This window comes from Ambystoma mexicanum, chromosome 5q, assembly GCF_040938575.1.
Source record: "Ambystoma mexicanum isolate Mex_15411 chromosome 5q, UKY_AmexF1_1, whole genome shotgun sequence".
NCBI lineage: Eukaryota > Metazoa > Chordata > Amphibia > Caudata > Ambystomatidae > Ambystoma > Ambystoma mexicanum.
Genome location: NC_090933.1, coordinates 388,472,332 through 388,498,641, shown reverse-complemented (window position 1 = coordinate 388,498,641; position 26,310 = coordinate 388,472,332). Strand labels below are relative to the sequence as shown.

Sequence of the window (26,310 nt, the reverse complement as noted above, 5' to 3'; positions counted from 1 at the left end):
TTTCTGCATCCATGCACATACGCTGCCAATGTACCAAAAGCCGCCCTCCTTCTGCATCCATGCACATACGCTGCCAATGTACAGGGAGCCGCCCTCCTTCTGCATCCATGCACATACACTGCCAATGAACCGGGTGCCGCCCTCCTTCTGCATCCATGCACATACACTGCCAATGAACCGGGTGCCGCCCTCCTTCTGCATCCATGCACATACGCTGCCAATGTACCGGGAGTCGCCCTCCTTCTGCATCCATGCACATACGCTGTCAATGTACCGGGAGCCACCCTTTTCTGCATCCATGTACATACGGAGAGCCTCGTCACGGAGAGACTTTGGAGAGCCTTGTCGCATGCAGTGAATTTCTTCAACCAAAATACAATTTGAAAAACATTTTACAAAAATGGAATGGACCAAAGAGAAGCATGTGATGCTTAACAGCTCCGATGAGTGACAGCAGCGCCCCGGAGAGATGACTAAGCACTAGATCTGATTAAAAGAGAAAATCTTCAACCAAAGCTGAAAAGAGTCGGAGCTGGGATTGTTGAAACAAATAATAGCAACATTCAGTCGAGCTCCTCGTTATGGCGGCTTTCGCAGACTGCACTGGCCACACGGCCCCAAAGCACTTCTCCTCTGGCTTCTGACGGGCGTGCTGCCACCTGTGGTTCAAGCCCAGATGAAGAAGCCTTTGAGAGCAGGTTGCAGAACTCTGGAACTCGCTTGATTCACCAAGACGTGCATACAGGAGGGCCTATGTTTTTTAAAAACTTTGACAATGGCATTGTTTAAGAAGGCCCTGTTCTGAGCCAAGTGAATTAGTTGTTTTTCCCACCAGTAGTCCCTCTCATTCTGCCAAATCCAACTAATTATCGCAGTCGGTCCCCTGGCTGACTTTTGGGATGGTACGCAGTGCTACAGAATGGGCCACCTTCTTCTTCCTATAGGCCGTTGCCAGCAGCAACTCATGCTGCATCTCCGCACATGCCTGCCCCCCCCACACCCATGGTTGGAAGGTGGACTGGTGTGCATGCTACACAAGTGGTGCTGCAACCATCCAGCTCTGCACTCAGCAGTGACTGCACAAGGCCCACCTAGCCAGTTGGGAATGAGCAGTCGTGACACCAGGCCGGCACACCCAGTTGTCAATCAGCAATCATGACACCAGGCCGGCCAATGCAGTTGGCAATCAGCAGTCATGGCACAAGGCCCACCTACCCAGTTGGGAATGAGCAGTCATGACACGAGGCCGGCACACCCAGTTGTCAATCAGCAATCATGACACCAGGCCGGCCAATGCAGTTGGCAATCAGCAGTCATGGCACAAGGCCCACCCACCCAGTTTGGAAAGAGCAGTCGTGAGCCCAGGCCCGCCTACCCAGTTGGGAATCAGCAGTCATGACACCAGGCCCGCCCTCCCAGTTGGGAGTCAGCCGTCATGACACTGGGCCCGCCTACCAAGTTGGGAATCAGCAGTCAACGCAGAAGGCCTGCCTACCCAGTGGGGAATCAGCAGTCATGGCACCAGGCCCGCCTACCCAGTTGGGAATCAGCAATCATGACATCAGGCCGGCACACCCAGTTGTCAATCAGCAATCATGACACCAGGCCGGCCCATACAGTTGGCAATCAGCAGTCATGGCACAAGACCCACCCACCCAGGTTGGAATAAGCAGTCATGACAACAGACACACCTACCCAGTTGGGAATCAGCAGTCATGACACCAGGACCGCCCACCTATTGGGAATCAGCAGTCATAACACCAGGTCCGCCCGCCCAGTTGGGAGTCAGCCGTCATGACACTGGGCTCGCCTACCCAGTGCCGTCATGACACTGGGCCCGCCTACCCAGTAGGGAGTCAGCCGTCATGACACTGGGCCCGCCTACCCAGTTGCGAATCAGCAGTCAACGCAGAAGGCCTGCCTACCCAGTGGGGAATCAGCAGTCATGGTACCAGGCCCGCCTACCCAGTTGGGAATCAGCAATCATGACATCAGGCCGGCACACCCAGATGGGAGTCAGCCGTCATGACACCAGGCCCGCCCACCTAGTTGGGAATCAGCAGTCATGACACCAGGCCCGCCCGCCCATTTGGGAGTCAGCAGTCATGGCACCAGGCCCGCCTACCCAGTTGGGAATCAGCAGTCATGACATCAGGCTGGCACACCCAGTTGGGAATCAGCAGTCATGACACCAGGCCTGCCCGCCCGCCCAGTTGGGAGTCAGCCGGCATGACACTGGGCCCGCCTACCCAGTTGGGAGTCAGCAGTCAACGCAGAAGGCCTGCCTACCCAGTGGGGAATCAGCAGTCATGGCACCAGGCCCACCTACCCAGTTGGGAATCAGCAATCATGACATCAGGCAGGCACACCCAGTTGTCAATCAGCAATCATAGAAAAGGGCCTCCCGACCCAGTTGGGAATCAGCAGTCACGGCACACGACCTGGCTACCCAGCTGGGAATCGACAGGCATGGCACAGGGACCCACCCTCTGATCCCCCCCTCTGCAGTAGCCTGGGTTAGAATTAGATCACAAGCGGGAGGAAAATGACGGTGCCAAATGTTACGATGGATAACAGCACGGCATAGTGGCTTCATTTGGGGAGCACCATCCTGCAAACGTTGCCAGAGGAGGGTTGTCTACACTGACTTTATAGGGTTTAAGGAAAGAGGAGTAATTAAAAAAGGATGACCTCTGACCTTGGGTTACAGCAGTGCAATGGGGGACCAGTAGGTCCATGGTGGAAGGTCAGGCAGGAATCTGGGAGGTGGGCTAATGAGGCTTGAGGTCCGTGTGGAAAGGCACGAAAGATGGCTTTCAGGCCAGATGGGGGGCAAAGCAGCGACCAATTGGAGTGTCCCAGAAAACATCTACGTGAATGGGAGCGGGTCACTTTATCGCAGAAATGTTCGAGCGGTCAAGGTTTTTGCATCCCGTTTAAAAGCAAGGGACATGAGCCAGTCCTCAATGGTGACGCCTCGTGAATAGTAACGTGGGTGGGGGGAACGCGAGCGGAAAAAGGGGCCACGGAAAGATAACCGGCAAAATAGAGTAATTGGCCCATGTGGACACTAGCCTCAACTATCATGCCTTAAACTGAGAAAAACCAGCCTTTTCTGATAGGTCCTGCCTCTCCAGTCACGAGACACTGTTTAGTCCCCCCATTCCTTTTGTCCGCCTGTAATGTGGTGCTGGCGCACATTCTTTTCTGCCACAAGGCCCACAGCAATAGCACAGCTGCTGGTCGTCCCCATACTGCTCCATTATTTCACCAATACGGGGAACAGCCGAGTGAAAACAAAACAAGCGGGAAGCGTTCCATTTCTTGCCCCCTCTCGAGGACTGTGGAATTGGGAGAACACGGACCTCATGTGATCATGTAACAGTTCGTCGTGTGATTATTAGCACAAAGCCCATGTGTTTTGGTTGCGAAACGCAGGCATTCCTTCAGCAGCCGCATTCCTGTAACATGTGCTCCCGCGTGAACCCTTGCGCCACGCCCGTCGGGATTGCGGCCCTCCGTGGGGTGATGTCAGTCCTGGCGGTCCAGGCCGGTTATGACGCAATGCCGGGGGGGGGGGCTCGTCTCGCAGGCAGAACAGGACGTTCGTCCAGGTATTGCATAAGACCTGCCAGAGCGCCTTCATTTCTTGGATCCGAAAAGGCACTATCTACCCTTGCCCCAGCACGTGCTAACGGGAAGCGGCCTTTCCTCTAGTGTCTGTACCAGGCAATGGCCGGGCACAAGAAGGTTCCGGCCCCTGGGGGGATGCAGCCTGTCTGCACCCCGGGCTTCTGCTCCTAACCAGGGCATGAACTTCAGTCCACAGCACACACTGGAAAAGAGAGACACGCTGTGTCTATACCAACACGTGAAATGTGTTCAGGGCCGAATGTTGGGTTACAATGAACGACACGACCAGTGCTTCAGTTAAGCCATGTTATGTTTTCACATTTTAAAGTTACGTAGAAAAAGAAACAGCCAAACAATACGTGCCAGGAAGTTAAAAACTTTCATAGATGTTTCCAGTGTTTAAAATAGGACTTCCAGTTCTGGAGCCTCAGAAGTTCTTCTAAACATGCTAATTGTACATTTATTTTCCTTGAACATATCCCAAAATCCCAGTCCTTGTGATCAGATGGGGATTTTTATGCGTCGGATTGCAGCACTCACGACTGTTTTAGTCTTGGAACAAAGAATTGGCTTTTATTTTTTGTCATGTAAGTCCTCATTATGAGTCCGGCGGTAGCCGTGATGGAGTCATTTTCTTTTCCAGCGCCCGGCAATGGGGACTTACCGGGGCATTACAGCCCCGGCAGTCTCGGTTATTCCCCATTGCCGGGCGCCAGACAAAAAATGACTCCCCATTCCCATTCGAGTCCCATTGAACTCAATGGGAATGGGGAGGACGGATGCGCCGGGCCCATGCCTGAATGGTGCCGGCGCATCCGTCAAGGTCTGCGAGCGGGTGCCGTTCCACCCGCCGGGTCAGACCTGGCGGGCTGAAAGGCACCCGCTTGCAGACCTCACAGTATGCCGGTCGGGTAACAACGGTGCTGGTAGCTACTGGCAGCGTTGTTACCGGACCGGCACACTCGTAATGAGGCCCATTGACTCCCATAATTGTAAGCCTGGAAGGATTTTGACTTCCAAACCTATGGACTGACTTACCAAGGTTTGGGCTTGGAATTTTAGATTTCTGCTCCCAAAAAGGTAAATGATGAGTGGGCAGACCCTAAACAATCTTTCAAAGGCATTATGTGGCAATTGATGTTTTTAAAAGGTGCACCATAGTAAGCATCTATGCGGTTTGGCAAAGTTAGAATGAATAGAGCTCTAGTGCCCCCTATCTTCCAGGGGTATAGTGCCCAGCTCACGTTGCACCTAGGCATAAAGTGCCCTGCTTACTCTGCCACAGTCTCTTGTCAGGCCACCCGTGCGGGCCACCTTCATTTTGCCACGTTACAGTCCTTCCAAGCCTCACAATTCCCCCAGGGCTCACAGCTTTCTCAGGTACCTCAGCTCTTTTAGGCTCCTCCTCTCTCTCAGGCTTCTCAGCTGTTGCGCCACACCAGCGGCTACAACCTGCCGCATCAGCTCAATCGGCTTCCCCTTATCCCGTTCGCTCTGTCCTTACACTCTCTGCCTGCTCCGCGGACCTGCTGCCCCCTCTCTGGTTTGCTAAGGCCTTTTATAGCCTGATTTCTCCAGGTTAGGTTCTCCAATCAGTGTGTGGTGTTGGTTGGGCCCCATTAATACTTCTTGTAACCCCTCTGAATAGTTGAAAGTCTCAGTAAGTAACTGGAATCACCTGCCAGCTGTGCATGATTATAATTTTTCTTTTATAATACGCTTAATACCAGCAAGTGGTTTTTAGGCGCAGGATCAGGTTTACGAACCTGTGTTGGGCTGTGTTAAACGCATTGCCCCTGAACTATCCTTCCTCACCTGTCTCCCCAAGGGCTCAAATGACCCTATGCTGTCCCTCCTCCTGCTTCAGCATCCACTCCTCAAGGAACGCTGGTGGTTAAAGTCACTCCATCGGCTTCAGCCTTCTCTGCTTTCTCCCCAGTGCCAAGTTCCTCTGCAAGAACCCAAGTGGGTAAGTGGGATCTAGCAGGGAAGTGCTGTTCTCTCCTCCAAGTGCTTGTGCGGCCCCAAAGTGTTCACAAAGCCTGCAAGCCATGCCGGTAACACGGAGCGATGCACCTGCCCATATCATGATTCTCCCCTTTAGTGTTAAGGGCCACTGCCCCGGGCCTCGGACATAAATGATGAGCCAGACTTAGGGGGAAGACATATGAACCCTTTTGCTGGCCAGCAACCTTAGGGTCTATGCTTCTTTGTTCAGGGAAGCATACCGATTGGGAGAAGGACTCTGCCTATTACTCCTTTGCCCGCCTTCAGGCAACTCATTGCTCTGACCCCAGTGCCATTAGAGGCCAGCTTTCCTGGTGCACGAGTTCTCTGGCACGCTCGGGACAAAAGTTAGGACACTGATTTTGTCAGACTACCTTAGGGTGACCAGACAAAAAAATAAAACGGGACAGGACATAGAAGTGGGACTACAGTTCAAACAGGACTGTGATAAAACGATAGTCCTACTTCTATGTCACTGGGCTGTTGCAGGGGTGTGTTCACAGGAACACTCCTCTCATTGGAGGAGTGCAGCCAGGGTGGGGAAGCAGGGGGAAATGAGGGCGCGAGAAGCCTTCACGCGTCACACCAGCACCCCATTTTGGGATTTCCTAATCAGCTCCTGGCAAAAACCGGGACCGTAGCCACCCACGCATCCAATACTGGGACGAGGTTTATTACAAAAACTCTCGGGACCCCAGGACGGAGGGCAATTTCCTGGGCTTGGACGTCTGGTTACCCTGCACTACCTAGCCCTTTTCTTTTCTTTGTCTCAGGATAAGAGGTGAAGGGAGTGTGCAATTCATTGTTTGGAATACTTGACATGCATTTTCTAATACCCAATGGCCAAATATTCAACATTAAAAAATACTGCTTTAACAAAGCAAGCGTCATTCAGTGAATGAACATTCTGAAAATGGCGTAATGGCCCAGCTTGCACTACGAGCAGAGGGTTCCATATGATATTTTCGCCGCAAAAAATATCGCCATACAAAAATGTCTCCATATTTTTGCGGCGCAAATAACACATGGACCCTGCGGGGGACATCCCCGCAACCTCCGCACCTAATATTTTCGACACCAAAAATATTGCCTATGGCCGTTCCCGACGAGCCATGTACTGTCAAGCAAACATGCGCTGAACTTGCGACATTCTCGCCTACGTGTGCGTCTCAGTGGTGGAGGTAATGATGAGGAGAGCAAACATCAAAGTGCAATTCCACAGCCTGTTTGGACAACAGATCCTTTCATAGCAATATTTTGAAATGCCAACTGACATTTTTGCCTACGCCATTTAATTCCTCAGAGTAAAAGCTGACAGTTAGGTTAACACCACACACTCATGACTTTCCTCTTTAGTGTCTCCTCATAAAAATGAATGCCCTCAAATCCGGATTCTTGTTTGTTCCATGTTTATCCTCGTACATAGGGTTTGATGCATGTGTTTGCCATCCTGTCCAGAACATTCTATGCCAGGGAAGCGGGCCGGCGTTCTCCAAGACGGCAGGCGGAAAGATAGCAATTTTCAGCAGATGCTGTCAAATACATAATCTTCTCCCGGGACTTTCAAACCTTGAAGAAACAATCCTGCAAGGGGGTGGGGGGGTTGGCCGTAGGGATTGGGTTGGGTTTCTTTCTTTGCAGGAGCTCACCTTTAAATGAAGTCTCCTTAAGGTAAGTATTGTCTCCTGCAAATATTTCACGGCTGGGTGGCAGTGTAACCCTCCTCCATATAATGGGGGTGACGCAAGCCCATGTTTAAACATTTGTTAAAACAACCATTGGGCATGACAATGTTTTTGTTTTTTTAATGTGCAGCCCAGACTCTCCTGTACTGTAACTAAATGGTTCACCTGCGCAGTTCGTGGGCTGTTTGTGACACGTTTCAAAGTAAAGATTCCGTGCTGGCGGAACTCTGCTCTGGGCAGATAAACGCCACACCTGAGCGCCACTTTCATTACTGCACAAACGGCTGGTTGATCCCACCAGAGACCAGGAATCTCTGACAACGCTCCCTATGCTTCTGGGAGCACTGCCTGTTTCACCGCTGGTTGTCCCTGTCCCGCTGCTCTTCACCCAGGCTGCTCCGCTGACACGGCGGGGCACGACTTCTTCACAAGGGCAGCATGGCTGACACTGTGAGCCGCTGACACCCAGCGCCACTCCTGGCGTTCTTCCCATGGGCTGCTCAGCACACGCGGCTTGGCACTCTATCCTCACCCAGACTGCCCAGAAAATGTGGCTCTGGACTCAATCTTCACCTGGGCCACTCTGCTCACATGGTCTGGGTGGAAAAGGACCTTTTGCGGTTGCCTTTGTTGCTTCATAAGCAGGGCTTCTCCTGTCAATTGAGGCCTTGGGAATGAGGGATGTTCTGCTGGCCCCCTCTAGCCAATCAGCAGCCGCTGCCACTACATCCTCCTCCCAGCATTTTCTTCCAGGCCACAGAGATGTTGCATGACTGGAGAGCCCCTGACAGGGCGAAACCGTGTTGAGGGAGAGTCTGCGAGATACTGTGATCCATTCATTCTGTGCTACTCATCCAGACATCATGTACACCCTGGATGGAGTGTTTAGAGCCATTGAGTTGGGTGTGGAGTTCAGTGTGAAGTAATACGCTTCCTGTCACCAACTGGGTGAGAAGGTATCCGAGTGCCTATCCAGGACCAAGCCCACATTGCAGCTGGACTTTCAACAGAACGGGACTGAGCCACACCGCCTTTGCGCAGCAAGTACTGTATGCAGACAGATCTAGATCACTGATGCCCTTGGAGCCTCAGCTCCAAGAACCGATCCAGAAGCCACCATCTTAGCAAGATCTAACCCGAGAGTTGCATACCGGGAGAGAAAGATGGAGGACACAACTTACAACCATCCGAGTCAGCCCATGCCCCTCATCTAAAGCCGCAGAGTGCAACCTGAGACATCAGGTATAGCAGTTGTGGTAGGCCATGCAGCTGCAAGGGGCACCTACAGTAACAACCCACCCATCAGAGCACGGAAAAGGCTCTGCACCACCATCCTGGGAGAGGGGACATCAGCTCTTCCAGCATGCTTAAGCCCACGCAGCCCAGAGGCTACCAACAGTACCAGATTGGTCCAGCCATGGCTGTCAGTGTGGAAAGGAGGACCACGCCTTCTTTGTGTGCATCAACCCATCAGGTTACCACAAAGTGGCAGAGCGACTGTAGGAGCTGAAGACTCCACATTGTGCAATGAAGGGAAATTCCAGAAAGCTCGAGGACGCATAGCACTTGGGACCTCAAAAGTACTATGCTCGGACAGAGTGACGATAGATGACATTACGTCTTTGCCGCCAGATAGGCTCAAGACTGCATTGACACCACTGGCAGATAATCTATTTGGGCTACACAAAACACCTAGACCAGCTTGTCGGCCCTCCCCAGAACAGTCAATGACAGTTGACGTCCAAAACATTTGGAGATCCAAAAGATAGAGGGCCTCATTACACGGAAGGCGGTGAGCCATGGCGCTATTAGCGCCATGGCTCATGCCGGTAAAATACCGGCACCGCCTTGGCGGAAAGGGGATTTACCGCCCCATTCCAAGGTTGGAGGGGCGGTAAATCCCCCTTCCGCCATTGCCCTTCCCCATTCCCATTTCTGCCCCATAGGGCTCTATGGGAATGGGGAAGGCGCTAATTACGGCACCGCAATTTTGCGGTGCCGTAATTAGCTCCGAGGTCCCTTAGCGGGTTGGTTTTTAACGCCTGCAAAAAGCAGGCGTTAAAGCACCAACCCGCTAAGGGACCTCGTAGTAAGGCGGTAATGGTTAACGGTCACCGTTACCATTAACGGTGGCCGTTAACCATTACCGCCTTCCGTGTAATGAGGCCCATAGACCCCTGCCTTAAATATACTCCATGCACTCTATTAAAATGCAGATCCGATGTCCCAATAGGCCTCTTTCCCGATTCATGCTCTGTTCTGCAGGCACCTTCTCTGCATCTCAATGTAAGGGTATCTTTACCTCAATAAACAGATATATCGGACCCTGTCGGGTACTGCTCCTGTGACATACCCTATACGATGTTTTCACACATATCAAGTCTCAGGAAATGCAATCAAAAATGGTTTTATAAACGCATATTTTGGTTATTTTGCCCTTTTGAGAGTATCTTTAGGTCCTCATGGCTACCTGTCCACAGTGGTGCGTTGGTGTATCGCCTACCCAAAGGCAGTAGGCTATCGAGGGGAGGTTGCCCTTGCACTAGATTATTCACAAGGGTGCAAAAGAAATTGACTTTAAAAACACATGTTGTGCTTTATACAGCATGAGTGTACTGTTATGACAAGTGGAGAAATATCAACTTTATTATTTCCCATGTCATACAGTACTGGTGATTAAAAAGGTGTTGGTGGATTTTCCTATACCTAGTCAGGCCTGCCACCAACAAATGACCGAGTTGTCTCGGATTTGAAAACCCCTTTTGTACTACCACAGAGTACAGAGCTCTATTTGTTCTCTGTGGAGTATCATATGGAGTGTCAATACAAAATGATTAGATAGAAAAGTATGTGTATCCCTTTTAAATTGTCGTCAAGGGGTTGCTCTTCGGCCTCTTGTACAATTTTCTTTAGTCAATTCCTTTGTCGTGGGCCGAAGCTGGGCCTACCGGTTTCAGTGGTGAGAGATATGAACCACTTTCTTCAGGGCCAAAAGTGAGAAGCAGACAAATCTTTGGATGCTGCTGCGATGTGAATCAGGAGTAGAGCTGCTTGATATAATTGAAGCACTCCAACATTGCAATTATCCTTCCCACTATCTATCGGTCAAGGAGGGGCAACCTCGCTTGGATTTGTTGTACTTTGAGGTTGGACGCTTTTAGTGGTGCGTTTCAATCAGCCACGCGCCATTAATGGTAAACATGGAGAAACGCTCCTCTGCGTTTCTTTTCCTCAAGTCACAAGCACTGTTTTTATTCGGTTTCCTGTTTGTTTTACATGGCGCGGAAGGCAGGGCATCTTTACCTCAAGCCACCTAAAACATATAGAACGAGGGCAACAGATTTAAAGATCCAAGGACCCACAGAAAGCCCATGTATTCACATCAGACCTACCCACAGATGCCCATCTAGCCGTGAGCACATCAACACTTAACAGGCTCCAAAGGGTGGGATTCTGGTTCAATTAGGGGTGTTTCACCCATGGAACTCCCATATTCCGCTTTCCCGTTCCACTTCCTTGCCATGTCCCCATCAACCGTCAGTTCCCTTCTGCATTTTGGCCATCACGCCCCCACTCCCAACCTACCCTGCCTGAAGCAAGCATCCCCCCCTCCTTCTCAGAGATACTCCCCTGCTCCAAGCAGCTCCACGAACACCCAACCCCCAGCCCATCCACATACTTACCCGCTCTCCCACTGACACAGTGACTTCCTTTTTCCTGGCTGCTGCAGGCTCCATCTGTTCCAGTGTAGTCTTATCCAGGCAGAGGTTTCTGGGCAGTTTTTTAAAAAGAGTGAGCCCAGGATAAGCATTCAAGAGACTGTAAACCATTTTGGATGGGTAGGCCAGGATGCAAATGGGCATTCAGGTTTTGCTACATTGTCCTCTGGCCCTTGGTTCGTACACAAATATCTCTTAGATGAAGTGAATAGTTCTTCCTGGTCTCCTGATTGGACTCTGTGGCCAAAACATCTGCCACCTCTGCAATCTTTGACTGTGAGACAACTTAATAAGCCAGGCCACTTTGCGCCCACAGGAGTTCACAGTAGCTCACATTATACTCAGTTATAGGCACAAGTTGTGCATGTGCAAGCCCCTCCTGCTTCTCTTCGACATCTACATGACTCCTCTAATAAAACAAATTCAAACCCATGGACTGACAGCGTACAACTACGCAGATGGCACCCAACTGATTTGCAAGATCATTTTTGACCAAGACTCTGACAACACCCTCAACAAAGGCCTCACCGACATTAACACCTGGATGACAAACAACATTCTCAAGCTTAATCCAAACAAAACATTAATAATGACCTCCCCCTACAAGACAATGGAACACAGGCAGACCTGACCTGGCCACCAACCATGGGAACCCAACTGGAGACATCCACAGTGATAACAAATCTGGGAATCCCCATGGACACCAGCCTTTCTTTGGAACCACAAGTCAATGCAATAGCAAAGTAAGGTTTCTACCTCTTGCGATTAATAAGAGGTATTCTCCCTTATCTCAATTTCCCACACAGAACCCTTGCGATCATCTCCTTGGTATTATCAAGAATAGACTATGCAAATAGTCTCTTCCTTAGAATGCAAGTTCGCCTCACAAAGCAACATCAACACACCCAAAATACTGCAACAAGACTACTCCTCACACTAAATAGAAGGGAGCACATCACACCAACCCTGAAAAGTCTACACTGGCTACTGGTAAAGAAACACATTAACTTCCAAGCCATTTGCAGTGCCCATAAATCACTACACTGACAAGGAGCTGAATTCCTCCAAGCAAAAATCCCAGTTGCCAACCAGGAAGAGATTTAGGATCGAACAACGACCTCCAAATAGAAACAGGACACTATGAGAGATGGACATTCGGTTGAAATGACTTCTCTTATCTGATAGCCAAACTATGGAACGCGATACCAATGGCACCTGTTGTCCTTCAGGTACATAATAATGTAAAGCATAGTTGGCACTTGGTAGTGACTGGAATTATTTCATCTTTTGTCAATGACAAATGTAAAGGCAACCCTTCTGTCAACCTCTCATTCCTGTCTTGGGTGCTTAGTCTGACAGCAGATTGCTTTGCTCCTCTTAAATCAGTTAGACCCTGCGGATGGCCCTCATAACCATGGTTCACTTATCTGAGGGCTTTTCACCTAAAGCGGAGACAAGCAGAACTAAGTGGTTCTCCTTCTATAGGTTAAATGTTACATGGTATTAGGCCATCTTACTAAACAATACCAGCAAGTTATATTTGAAGCCAAACAGGTTTTGTACACCAAGAAAGTGGAAACTGCACTAAACCAACCAAAAGAGTTACCCTCATTGGTTTTGCCCCACTCCTCTAAGGCCTCTCTATCAACTGGAATGCTTCCTAACCCATTAGGCTGTAATTCTCTGTCTGACTTCTTTATCACTAACATTGAGAGCATTCATAAAAATATTCAACAGCTTAGTCTGGGCAATGACTATTCAGCCTCAGTTATCCAGGAGGCTGTTTTGTCTCAGCTCTAGCTTTCTTTTCCTATGGTCACCTCCAAAGCAATATTGACTGCCTCCAGGGGTCTTAAATCAGCAGCTCCCTCTGATCCTATCCCCCTAGGGGTGCTCAAGGACATTATGCCAGAGATTGTCACTTGGGTACAGCAGGCAGTTAATTTGTCATTCCTGTCTGCCCTTATTCCTGCTGAGTTGAAACAGGCCATTGTTAATCCCCTTCTCAAATTAACAATGGCCTGTTTTTGACCCCACTATTTGACTGATTCCCATTATATTTCACTTCTCCTTTTTGTTATGAAGCTTTTGGAGTCTCTGTCTCTCTCCTTCTCAGTTCTTTCCTGGAAAGTGTGTGCTCTCTTTACCCCTTTCAGTCTAGCTTTTGCCCTGGAAAGGGCACTGAAAGTGTTGTGGCCTCAGTGGTGGATGACGTGGCTCAGCTGGCAGACCAGGGAGGTGTGGGAGTGCTGCTTTTATCAGATCTTTCTGCTGCTTTAGACATTGTTGACCACTCCCTCCTGTTGTCCAGCCAGGTCTCTCCGGCTCTGTGTTAGCTTGGTTTCAATCTGATAGGGGCCAATCTCTTTCTCTTTCCCCTTTCCGTTCTCACTTCCGTTCTTTGTCTTGTGTAGTATCTCAAGGGTCTGCCTTGTCCCCTTATACTATTTAACATCTATACCCAGCCTCTTGTTTTTCTCATCCTCTCCTACGGCCTCCACTGTTACTACTATGCTGATGATACCCAGATTATGGGTTGACTTGATTTTAATCAATCTGAGGCAGCATCGAGCTTTAATGAGTGTTTGGCAGCTGTGGGTTGGTGGATGAACAGCAATTGGCTCCAGCTTAATGGGAACAAGACAGAGGTTCTGGTGGTGGGTTGCCCTCCTACTCACACCCTTTGGACTACCTCTTTCTGGCCACTTGCTCTGGGTGATTTTCCAGCACTGATAATGGCTGTAGAAAATCTGGGAGTAAAAGTCTCTGCCTTTCTCTCTATGGTTTCCCAGATTAGCTTTGTAAATCAAGCCGGTCATTTTGATCTTAAGGTTATCCGTAGAGTGTTGCCTTTTCTGTCATTGTATCTGCAGTCTCAGGTTGTAGCTTTGCTTATTTTAGGCCGGATTGATTACTGCAACTCATTGTTTCTGGCTCAGCATCTCTATGTCATGCGCCGCCTGCAGCTACTTCAAAATTTGGCAGCTTGGATTGCAATTGTCGCTCCCTATGGTGCTCATATCTTCCCGGTGCTTCATTCTCTGCAATGGCAACCGGTCGCAAAAAGGGTTGAACTTAAGTCTCTATGTCTGGTACACCGAGCATTCTGCCGTCACAGGGCCATATTGCTTCAGGACAAATGTGCTCCTTATACCGTGGGGTGGACTCGTCACTCGTGAAATGCATGTTTGATTGCCATTCCTCGAATTAGGATTTCTAAGACCGGAGGACAGGCTTTTTCAGATGCAGCAGCAAAGCTGTGGAATGCCTGGATACTGTCTCTTAGGAGTAATGAGAATCATTATGAGTTTAGATGTGCATTGAAAACGTTTTCATGTTCGGGTGTTCTTTTTTCACCTAAGCTTGTGGTGATCCTAGCGCCAAGATGCCCTTGGGTGGATGTGCACTTTATAAGTGTAAAAGAAAATACATAAGAATGACGGAAGACCGCGTAACATTCAGTGAACAACTAAAAACCTGGCTATTCAACTCACTGACATAAACAGACATGCCCCTTTGCAAATGATACACCTGGGTCAATACAGAATGACGAGCCGACAATAAAACTACGCCACCCAGAGATCACCAGAAGCCAACAAACTACCACATCCCTACAACTCCCACGTACTACACATGCCCAGAGGGCTAGTGAAACAACCCACCAAAAACATGCAAACCACACACCCCTCTCTAATCATACTACACACCCAATATCTGCCAACAACAAACAACCCGGACACTGGACGGCACCCTTCTGGACAGAACAAGTCCAGTGCAGATAACAAAGAACACCTAGAAAGCTCACATGCACGGACACCAGTTTCTCCTAGTTCTGCACACATCAATAGATGAGCACGGCCTCTATCCTATCCCTCTCTCCCTCACTAAGCGCACCCTATCCCACTCCTGAGGTGCAATGATATAGTTGGTAATAAGTGGATTGGCATGATGGCATCTGTAGGTGGTGGTGGAGGTGGCTCGTGGAATTGCAGGCTGACCGTATTTTGGCCAACATCTATGGCAGATGTAAGGTACCCATGGAGTGATCTTCTGGGAATATGGGAGGATCCTATAGCTTTGGGTTTGTTGGAATTGTAGGTGGAATTTCATTTTTGGGAGAATTTTCAATATTTCAGTTGGGAATGCAACATATGTCACTTTCAACAGCTTGAGTTCAAGTGCTGGAGAAGAGACATGTTAAATTATCTGCACCACCCCTTAATGGAAATAATAATTTGCGTAAGTAGTTGTTAGGAAAGATTTCCGTTTATTGGTTATTTTTCCTCCAGTTGTGTACCCCACAACTTTTTGCTGTTGTCTGAACACCCTAGCCTGACTTTTGCCAGTGGAGCTCAGCCTTCTGCTGTACTCTGCTGGGCTCTTGCTCATTTCGTTATGGGGAAACTGACATGCCCTTCAGACTGTCAGTACTGGGAGACTTTGTTTCCCTTAGTCTTGCACTTTGTTGCCACTTATTGGTAACATTTTATCAGTGCACAATGTACCTTACAGTACAGTGCGCTGGGGTCTCTTTCATTTTTAAGGCCCTAGACACCCTCGAAGGATTTTTGGTGAATGTACAAGTGTGCCTTGGACAGAGCTTGTGACAGCTGTTCTTTTTATGTTTTCCACTCTTTTCAATGGTCCAAACCACGTTTACCATGTTTGACCCAGGACAGTGGCCAGTGCCAACAATGGCCATGCCACAAGGTCCTTTGTTCTGTCCTTTGGCCATCTTGTCCCTTTGCCTTCCCCAGTTCGAGCAGACCCGGGAAATTCCTTATTTGGTCATGCAGATCCCTGCGCAAACCGAAGCTTTTGTGAGCTTCTGCATGCCTTGTGTGTGCGCCTCCAGGATGTGGGCTGGAACCGTCTAGTTCCAATGCACATCCTGGGTGCCAGGATGTCTGGTTTGCTAGGATGACTGTGACCACTGTGGTCCGTGATTTGTCCACATCTGGGATGGCTGTATGTGAGCAGATCTCCTATTGGTTTCTCTTTGTTTTGGCGGCTCAAAGGAGATTTTGGATAATAGAAGGCATTTTTACACCCATTTTAGGTCGATCTTCTGAGTTCACATCAAACTTAGAAAAGGAGGCAAGTATCCTCAATCAACCAAGCAAATCTGTGGAATCGCTTGTGACCCGCTGGAAGGTTTGGCACCCTGAGCCCACTGTTGTCCTGTCGGATCCCCTGTTTCTGATCGAGCTTAGAAGGCCTGCAAGGGCACTTCCACCCATTGGAACAGTGGGACTAACTATTATCGGTACCACCAACTTAAACTGTAAGCAAGCCTTTTTGGAAGTGTTCCTGGATTTTCCAGTGAACTGACTAGTTTATACGGGACCTTTGCCCTGGATCCGCCGCCATATCAAGGTTTTACTTGAACCTTTGAAGACAGTAAGCTCTGGGTAGAAGGCACTCTCCCGCCGAGTTTCGTACACTTAGCATTCCTAGGTCTGGAATTAGGAGAGTATGCCTGAACCCGAGGTACGTGGTCACTGTGTCGCCCACTGTGGTGACGAACTTTGTGGGTGGCTTGCGGTGGTAAACAATTGATTTGCAAGCTGCATTGAAAAGTTTTCCTTTGCTCGCCATGAAAGCCTGCGCTCGAATGGTCAAAGGCTAAAAAAAAGTATACATGGCTCGCACTTTGCAGACATTTTACTATTAGGGTGAGTTTTGTGGCAGATGAATGAGTACCAAACTCGGTGTGCATTAAATGTTCAGAATGATTTGATGACTTAATTACTATTACATATTTCTCAAATCAGCGGCAATTCTTATGGTCAGGAAATACACTATAATCTTATGAAAAGCAGCCAGCACCCAAAATTCACAGAACCCCACATTATTCTACACCTAGCTAGGCCCCACAGCATCCCCGTTTCTAGGGGCGGTTCAAACGGACAGCTGCCCGGGAACAAAGGGGCCCTCCCTCCCTATGCGCCCCGTGCAGCTGTCCGTTCGCAGGTGTGAATGTGCCTCAGTCCATCAGCGAGAAGCGCACCCTAAAAGTACTTGCGCCTTTGATGTCCAGTGGCTATGAAAGAAGAGCAGCATGCCACTGAAATGTCTGGTGCCAATCACACAAGCCTGGATTAGCAGACTAGGTGGGTATGCAGAGTGCCAATGTATACAAAAAGAAAGCAAGCACAGACCGCTAAAGCTCCACCACTAGCAGGAACAAAAGGGAGGTATTATCTTCACTATAGCGCCAATCAGCAGCTGATGATCTATTGCCCATTAAATCTCTAATCAGCAGTGGTGGAACTACGTTCCCTGCTGGCCTGCCCCGCTCCCCACAAACCTCATTGCCAAGCCCCCTCCCACGCACAATACAAACCCCCAAACAAATGCGCCTGCTGTTTAAGGGAACGTTCAGTGCAGAACAATGCAATTCAAATTTCAACTACACTTTTATTTGAAAACAAAACCATTCCAGAACAGTTTCTTTTTAAAATAAAGGTATAGAAACAGTAAAAATGAATCTAACCGCTCCCAACCACTGCTAGGCAGGGACATCACATTGTAAATATTGTCAATTTCCAGAACAGACTCGCCTGACGCAGATAGATTGTGACATGTTGGCCTGAGGTGGGTGACGCGCGACGTGGGAGCACGGTGGGAACGAGGAGATCAAGGAAAGACTGTGGTGCCAGAGGTGAGCATGGTCAAGCCCGAGAGAAGACAGGAGTCCGAAGTCGTGAGGACGGGCCAGCGTGTGCCCACCAATATGCAGGAAGCAAGGGAAGACAAAATGGGGACTGCCAGGGGCAGACTCCATCCCGAACCAGGCGCGCCTCCGAGAAAGCTTGTGTGGCTAGGATTCAGGAAGGGCCAGGGAGATCACTAAAGGGAGGCAGGAACATTGGCATCGATCCACGAGCGGGCAATCTATAAGTGGTAAAGGCCCGCTCCAGCCCCCATGTCTGCAATGAAACTGCCAACGTTCCAATAATAAAAACTGCCAACGTTCCAATAATAAAAATATGGTGACATAACATAACCCTGACGCTCAAGAAAAGGCAGAGCACCGCCTGAATCATTTTTTCCTCCTGGTTTGCATGTGGCAAAACAAGTCCTACTTTACTCTGGGACGGCGAGTCCATTCTGCTCGGGCAGAGGGTGGGGCTTTTGACAGCTTACAAACGTATCCGCATTGTTGCATGCACTTATACTGCGCTGGGTCCTTCTGCAAGCGGCCGGCAGAGGATTCAGCCTCAGCACAAAACAATAAATGATTGCATCCGCTGGCTGAGCCAAAGGGCGCGAAGCCCACATGCTCCTTCCCACGTCACTCCCCGAGCGATTTCTCTCTCTTCGCCTAAACGTCATGGCCACGTTCGGCGCTGCGTCCAATGTTTGCCTTTCCTTCATAGGAAATGATGGATTGCTGCAGAGGTCATGTCTATGGACTCCAATGGCGCCCCTCGCGCCTGCCTTAACATTAAAGCGGTTTCATGCTTGTCACCATATTGGCCCTTAGTCCACGGCAGGCAACAGGACTTGCGAGGACCAAACTAAAAGCAGACAGCGAAATATTTCCAGAGAAGCCCACCAATGCAACAGATTTGTTTTAAATTAAGGTTTAATGTTCTCAACAAAATGGCAAAAGAAGATGAGAACGACAGTTTCCCTGGCCTCCCTGTCTTCGTGCTCAAGGACCTCACGATGTGAATGCTTAATTTGTGGGGGTGTTTGCCAGGGCTTAGCCCTGGCACTCATTTCTGAGCCTCGGAGACAGTTTGAGTATGATGTGGCGTTTAGGCGACTGCCAGTCACATAGTAAACAACTATAGAATCAGAGCACGATGTAAATGAGGATTGTGTTTAAAGACACGCTTAAATGGTATCACTACATATTACCCCCAATAAAAATATCGCCGTATATAGGGTCGTCTGGATATAGGCGATAATTTGGGGGGGATAATTTTGTTTTTTTTTGGGAGTGGGGGTTGCGGGGGTGTCCCCCGTTTCTTTAAAAAGAATGCAGGGGTTGCAGGGGTGTTCCCCGCAGGTTCCATGCCTTAACATCGCTGCAAAAATATGGCGATATTTTTGTATGGCGATATTTTTGCGGGGATATTAACACATGGAACCGCTTAAACATGTGTCTTATGCCAAGACACGACGAGCAGGCTATTTTATGTGGATGTTGATTGGCATTTGTAAATCACAAATTTGCAGTAGTGACTACATCCGTCAACCACACTAATCTGGTGGGAGTTGCAGCCTGAACCCCATATATATGTTGACAGCATGGGGAGCAACCGGGGGGGTGGTGGCAACAGTGGCCGGGGAGCTGCCCATCCTGATGTGTCCTGGGCGACTTCCAAATATTTGCCGCCAGCACTTATTTTGTTACAAATTAAGCACTTATTTTGTTACAAATTAAGCAGTGGCTGGCATGGAGGAAAACATACCCGCAGCCAACATGCAAAAACATACGCCCTCACAAAGTGGAGCAAACGAACAACAGCAAATATTCCGTGGCCTGCGCCCCAACTGCTAATTGAGTAGCACTGTGAGACCAATGCCAAAGGAGGAATGGGGACAGCCATCGTCTTAGCAGCAGTGACAGGAAGATGATCCCTGCCACGCAGGGCGAGGACCATGTAATAATGTCTCAGCAAAAATTTCTCCTGACAAAAAAGTTGCTGTTTTTTGCGGAGACATTATTACATTGAACATGCGGGGGACACCCCCTGCAACTCACACATTTGTAATTTATTTTACAAGGGGAGCAGGGGACATCCACGCAACCTGTCAGCCAATCAAAAATACTATTCTGGTTGGGGGCCTCGCTCCATTCAGCTCGGCTGACCTGAAGGAAGGACTCAGCCAGTTAGCACACTAATACATAGGGACTACCCTGGAGCCGGGTAGACTCCCCACCATTTGTGCACACCATAGGGGATTTAGGACCTCCCCAGGAAAACCTGCAACAAGAAGTTGCTAAAATGAACACTGACTCCAGGTGGGGTCAACTTAAGAAACTGGGAGAGACATTTGAGTTGTCGTTTATCCCTTCCATCCCCGTTTGTGTTCTTGGCTCTAACTTGCACACAGTCCCCAATAAACCCATGGGCAGTTTATCTGTGAGTCACTCTTGACTGTTGATCCCAGTGGCTGTCCAGACAAACGAAAGGTGAGTGTAATGGAAAGTAGCAATGATCTGCTAGGAGGGTATAATGGAGATCCGCCATGATGTGCACACTCTCCGTTATGGGAACTGGCAGTGCTCTGCTAAGTTGGCATGACATTATTTGACACCTGTCCTGGCTATGTATAATGTATACAGGTCATGATGAGCATGTGAAGTTAAAATACACAACCATTAAAAGCTCAGTGAATAATATGTATTGATCAAACTATGTCATGCTTTATTGTGGCCTAGCCAATTAAAGAGTGTTTTATAGAAGTATGGCAAATAAACGTATTGGTCCTTTTATTGGATGGAAGCAAATTCATTTATCCTTCAAGACGGAATGTATCTACATTCTTTCTAGTCTCTGGTTAACATTCCAGTTCACACATTCCATGTTTCTGGGGCATTGTTGCTCTGGATATCAATTGGGAAAAATATTTCGGCAACTGTTGGTTATGCTGCAATACATTACTGTCAATTAACAGAGACAGACACCTGGCTTCTGTTTCATGTCCCCTCTCTTCCGCTTCAGGGTATCCAGCATGATATGATATTTTATTTGTATCGCGCTCATACACAAGTGTTTCAGAGTGCAATGAGGCAAGGGAGGGGAACAAGGTAGGACAAAACAACGATCTTACTAGGCCCAGTGACATCGAGAACACGCAAGTGCAGGGGAAAGGGAAGGGAAGGGGGAAAGTGCAATGGCCAGGGGAGAAATGGAAAGTGCTGAGCACGGAATAAAAACAACACAAAAGGTAGTGCAGCAGGCAAGGTGGCGAGTGGAGGTTTTGAGCGCAGACAGGGGTTTCTGGTAAGTGCAGGTAAGGGGACTGTAGGGTAACAGATACAGACCCAAGTGCTAGGGTTGCCAGGGCCAGTGAGGGTGAGTGGCTGGGTGGGCATGGACCTGGGCCAGAAATCAGAGGGTAACCAGGTGCACTGTGCCAAACCAGAACAGATCAGCAGGGGAGAAAGTGAGCGAAGGCAGAAGAGGAAGGTCTTGCAGTGCTTCTGGAACCGGAGATGGTTCTCCTCCATTTCAGAGCAGCAGGGAGGCTGTTCCAAAGGGAGGCCCCTGCCGAGGAAAGAGATCCACCACCAACTCGTTGCTCGGAGAAGCGACGGACCATGAGGGAGTTGGAGGTGGAGAAGCAAAGAGCTCAAGTAGGAAGGTATTTACCGAAGGAAGGTTGAAGGTATTTTGGACCCATCCCCCAGAAAGCCCTGTGGATAATGCAAAGGCTGGAGATATACGATCCCAGGGCTTGCGGCCAAGGACAAGTCTTGCAGTCCTGTTCTGGATGAGTTGCAGAGGATGGAGAGTAGAAGCAGGCAGATTTAGAAAGAGGCTGTTGTAGTAGACCAACCTGGAGAGAACCAGCGCTCTAGAAACAGTAAGCTTCTGGGGGAAGGAGAGGAAAGGAAGAATACCCCTGAGGAGGTGCAGTTGGTAGTTTGACTTCTTAGAGATATCAGAGATTTGAGGAGAAAAGGAGAGTGTGGAGTCGAAGATGACCCGAGGTTCTTAGCTTAACAGGTGGCCAGAGGGCTAAGGGAAGCCGGCCAGAGAGTAACAGGGAAGGAGGGTTCAGGTGTGCCGATGAGGAGAATCTCCGTCTTACTGGCATTAAGGCAGATATCATTTGAGGCACACCACTCCTGGATAGCAGAATTGCAGTCAGAGAGGAGAGAGGGAGAAGAGGTAGCAGAGGGAAGCCTGAAAACAAGCCGAGTGTCATCTGCATAGCACTGAAAGTTGGAGCAGAGAGCGGCAATGCGGTGGGCAAGGAGTGCCAGGTATTGGTTGAACAGCCAGGGAGAAAGGTTAGACCCCTGGGGAACACCACAGCTGCAAAATGTGATAGAGGAAAGGAAGGACCCAAGTTGGACCTGGGAGGGTCGCTCAGAGAGGAACGAGGTCAGCCAGGCCAGGGCCTGATCGATGAAGACTGTGTCAAAAGCAGAAAAGAGATCGAGTAGGATGAGGACAGAAGGGATGTTAGAATCAAGGTTGGAGAGCAGGTCTTCACAGATGTTCAGTAGAGCAGTTTCCGTGCTTCTGACAGCTCTAAAGCCAGACTGATGGTCATGGAGACAACCAACAGAGTCAGTGTGAAGATTAAGCTGGGAGATGGCCTGCTTTTCCTGGAGTTTGCCAAGGAAAGGAGTGATTGAGATCGGGCGATAGTTAGCCGGGCATGAGGGGTCGGCTGTGGGTTTATTCAGAAGAGGGTGTACAAGGGAGTGCTTCAGAGGGGAGGGGAAGGCTTCAGGGGTGAAGTCGGCCAGAGCATGAGCAAGGGTGTCAATGTGGTCCTTAATAGTTTTAGACGAACAGGGAAGAACCTGTCTTGACGAGACATTCATAGATCGGACTTGTCTAGAAACATTGTCATGGGAGAACAGAGAAAGAGGGGGGGGTGGCTGCAGGAGGGACAGAGTTTGCAGAGACATAAGGGGAGGAGGTAGAAAGGACAACAGGGTGGACAGGATGTCCTGGATTTTAGAGATGAAGTGAGAGGCAAGGGCATTGCAGAGGGCCTGGGAGGCAACAGAAGAGGTAGAGACTGCAGCAGGGTTGACCAACTCCTTGCATATTTTAAAAAGTTCGCCTGAGTTGTCAGATGAGGCAGAGATGCGGGCTTGAATGTGGGCTCTCTTCTTAGTTTGGATAAGGAGACGGTATTGCCTTTGGAGCAGTCGGTAGACCAGTTTGTAAGAGGATGCACAGGAGGCCTGCCATTTCCTCTCAGCAAACCTACACTTTTGTTTAAGGGTAGCTAGGTCAGCGTTGTACTAAGAGTTGCACATGGCTTTGGGCTTTAAGCGGATCCTCATGACAGGGGCAAAAACATCCAGAGTATCAGAGATAGAATAGTAGAGCATGAATAGGGCTGTGTCAGGGGGAGAGTCAGCAAGAGGAGGAGGGAGAGAAAGTGGCAACAAAAAAGCCTCAACCGACACACGCTTCATGGGTCGGATGACCGAGAAGGTAGGTGGCAGTGTTGGAGTTGGCTTGGCCTGAGGGGTAGAGAGGGAGAAATGGGAGGAAAGGAGGGAGTGATCACTCCAGGAGAGAGGAGTGGTCAGAAGTGGGTGGTCAGAGGAGATCAAAACATCAAGCGTGTGCCCTGGAGAGTGAGTCGGGCCAGAGGAGAGAATAGAAAGAGAGAATCGCAGAGGTCACAAAAGAGTCCAGAGGAGAAGCAGGGATATCCAGGTATATATTGAGGTCTCCAAGAAGTAGGAGTTGAGTGGTCGAAGCCAGGAGGGAGAAGGAGAGGTCTGCCCACTCAGAGAGGATGGATGTGACCTGACCAGGTGGCTGATAGATAGTAGCCTCAGTAAGAGTGGCCAGGAGAGAGATAAAGCCTGCAGACAAGGCATTCGAAAGAGGAGTAGACCTGAATAAGAATGACAGAGGCAGGAATCCACTCAGGGAAGATCAGGGCTACTCCCCCTCCGGGCTGGGTAGATCTGGGTGCAGAGAGGATCTTATAGACTTCGGGGAGGAGAGTGGCAAAGCTTGTGACATAGCTGGGAATGAACCATGTCTCAGTGAGACTGAGGACATCGAGGTCAAGTTCTTCCAGGAGGTGACGGATGTCAGAGGAGTGTTTGACAGCTGAGCGAGAGTTAAGAGTGGCAATATGGAGAAGGTTGCCATCTTTGAAGGACTTCTGGGGAAGGGTACAAATCAGAGGTGCTCCCTGTAGAGGTGTAGAAGGAGCCCAAGGGGGCGGGGGCAGGAGAGGAAGGAGGAGAAGGCAAGGTAGCCAAGGAGGAGGCAGGGGGAGGCAAGGAAGCTGAAGATGGGAGAGGCGGGACTGCAGGAGAAGAAAGGAAGTTGATGAGGTATGGAAAGTGCCTGTAAAAGAGGAGGAGGTTGGCCTGAGGGCCTTGGACCAAGATGGTGCCATTCCGGTGGACATTAATGATGACCTTAGAGGAGTCAGAGGGGGACAGGAGAGCTTCCCAACGGGTGCCACCATTATTGGGAGAGAAGGAGAAAGGAGAGAGCACAGAGACCATATGAGAGTCCATAGGTCTGGCGAGGGAACGACAAAGAGGATGTCAGTGAGGGTCTGTCTGGAGGAAGCACTGGTATAGGTGTCAGGGATGGGGCAACCAGGGGTAGAGACCAAAAAGTCTTCCTGCCAGACTTAGTGAGAAGGGAGGGATAGTTGATGGAGAAACAGAGAATATAGGAGAAGCAGAGAGTGCAATGGGTGAAGTAGAGAGAGAGGGGCCAGAAGCAATGGGGGGTGTAGGAACAGGATATGAACAGAGGGACTGAGTAACACAATGCAGTCACTGGGCCAAACCAAGTCAAGAGAAAAGCAAGCAGCACAACCACAAGGGCACAGCCAAAATTCAGAATTGCAATGGCAGTCAAAAATACAGCTAGATTCAAAATTACAGTAGCTGTCAAAAACACCATTGCAGTAGCAGTCAAAAACACAGCTAGATTCAAAATTGGTGGAAACAGGTGTAAGTCACAGGCTGTAAGAGTGGGATGGGAGAAGAAGGGAATGGAAGATGGTTAGGAGAGTGAAGGGTTGGAGGAGACTAACCCATTGATGTGGTGGAGAAAAGTCACGGTAGTTCAGGCTCCACAGGCAAGTGTAGGTGAGGCATCCTAAGTGTCTCCGTGAGGGGGTGCATGGTCTAATGCAGTGTCTGAGCTGTCTCGTCTCCCCTTTCCCGTGTGCTGGAAGCCCTTGAAGCCATCACTTCAACACTGCAGGACCTTGGAGCTGTCACACCACACCAAGACAAACAGAACAAGCCACACCCATTGATCTATTACCCACCCCGTGACACAATGGACCAAATCCTTGGATCGCAAAGCAGGGTCTATATCATCCGCCATACGGGTATTCACTGCATACCTTCGGACATGGCAGATGCCAAGTTGGAATGCATTTGGCAGATGGCAGATGCCAAGTTGGAATACGGGTATTCACTGCATACCTTCGGACATAGCAGATGATGATCAGACTTATAGTACACCACACTGTTGGTAACGGCCAAAACATACACCTTCCTCTGCTACTTCAGAGCCACCTGCATACAGGCTTTCTAACATCTCCCCCATGGATAATTCAGTCTGCCTCATGCATGGTTGACTCAGGCACTAGGAGGGCCACATAATATGGCAGGTGTTTTTTCAGCAGTAACCCTTCCAAACCGAGGGATGCTTCTTTAGTGGTTTGCTATGTGTTATCCATGCCACAGCCTGCCTTCTTTCAATAATACCACCAACAAGTCACTTACAATCCCCCCATAAATTAGACCCGAATCACCCATGCATGGATACGTCCATCACCAGTGTCTGCATTGGCCAGATTTAGAATGGTACAGAAGACTTCATGTCTGCACCCCCGGCATGTTCAGCGAGCGCATGGTTGCATCTAATGCAAACCGTCCCCGTGCATGTACGAATGGACCTTCCTCTGTTGTTGAATTTGGACTAGTGTATTGGCCCAGTCCAAATGCTTACCTAAGTTTTGGAAAGGATCCAAGAACATGTGTGAATGTTTCCAAAGACAACGCTGCCTCTCTCTATTTGTGGATCTTCGCAAATGCATTCCAACTTGGCATCTGCCAAAAGCACTTGGAAGTTGTTGACACTGCAACTGGAACGGTCCTTGACCGGCGAGCTGCATATTCCGACATCTCTTATTGAAGCGGTGCAGGCAGCGAGGGAGAAGGGTAGCACGGGGGGGGGGGCAGCAGAAGGTTGAACACAGGGTGCAGAGTCAGAACTAAAGAAACACGATGTGTCACATTGAAAGTTGTGAATGTGGAGTAGATTGGATGAGCGCATTGTAGGTCTACAGTGGATCGGTCCATGTGAGAATGCGCTGCAAAAATGACACCTGACAAAAATGTCGCCAGAAAATGGCTGTGGTTTGCAGGGACATTGCCACATAGAACCTGCAGGGGACACCCTCCTAAACCCCCCAAAACATCTTTTCAAGGGGAGCAGGAAACACCTCCGCAACCCCTGCTCCCCTTGACCCCATATCTACGGTCACCATATATAAAGTCGCCACAGCCTTTTCCCGGTCACCATATTTATGGTGACATACATGCTGATAATGTTACC

At 49.4% G+C, this 26,310-nt stretch overlaps 1 protein-coding gene across 1 annotated transcript in view; it reads right to left on the bottom strand.

The window, feature by feature from the left end:
* The window catches only part of COLEC12 (collectin subfamily member 12), a 418,681-nt gene that overhangs the window by 135,850 nt on the left and 256,521 nt on the right, over positions 1-26,310 (bottom strand). The window lies entirely within an intron of this gene.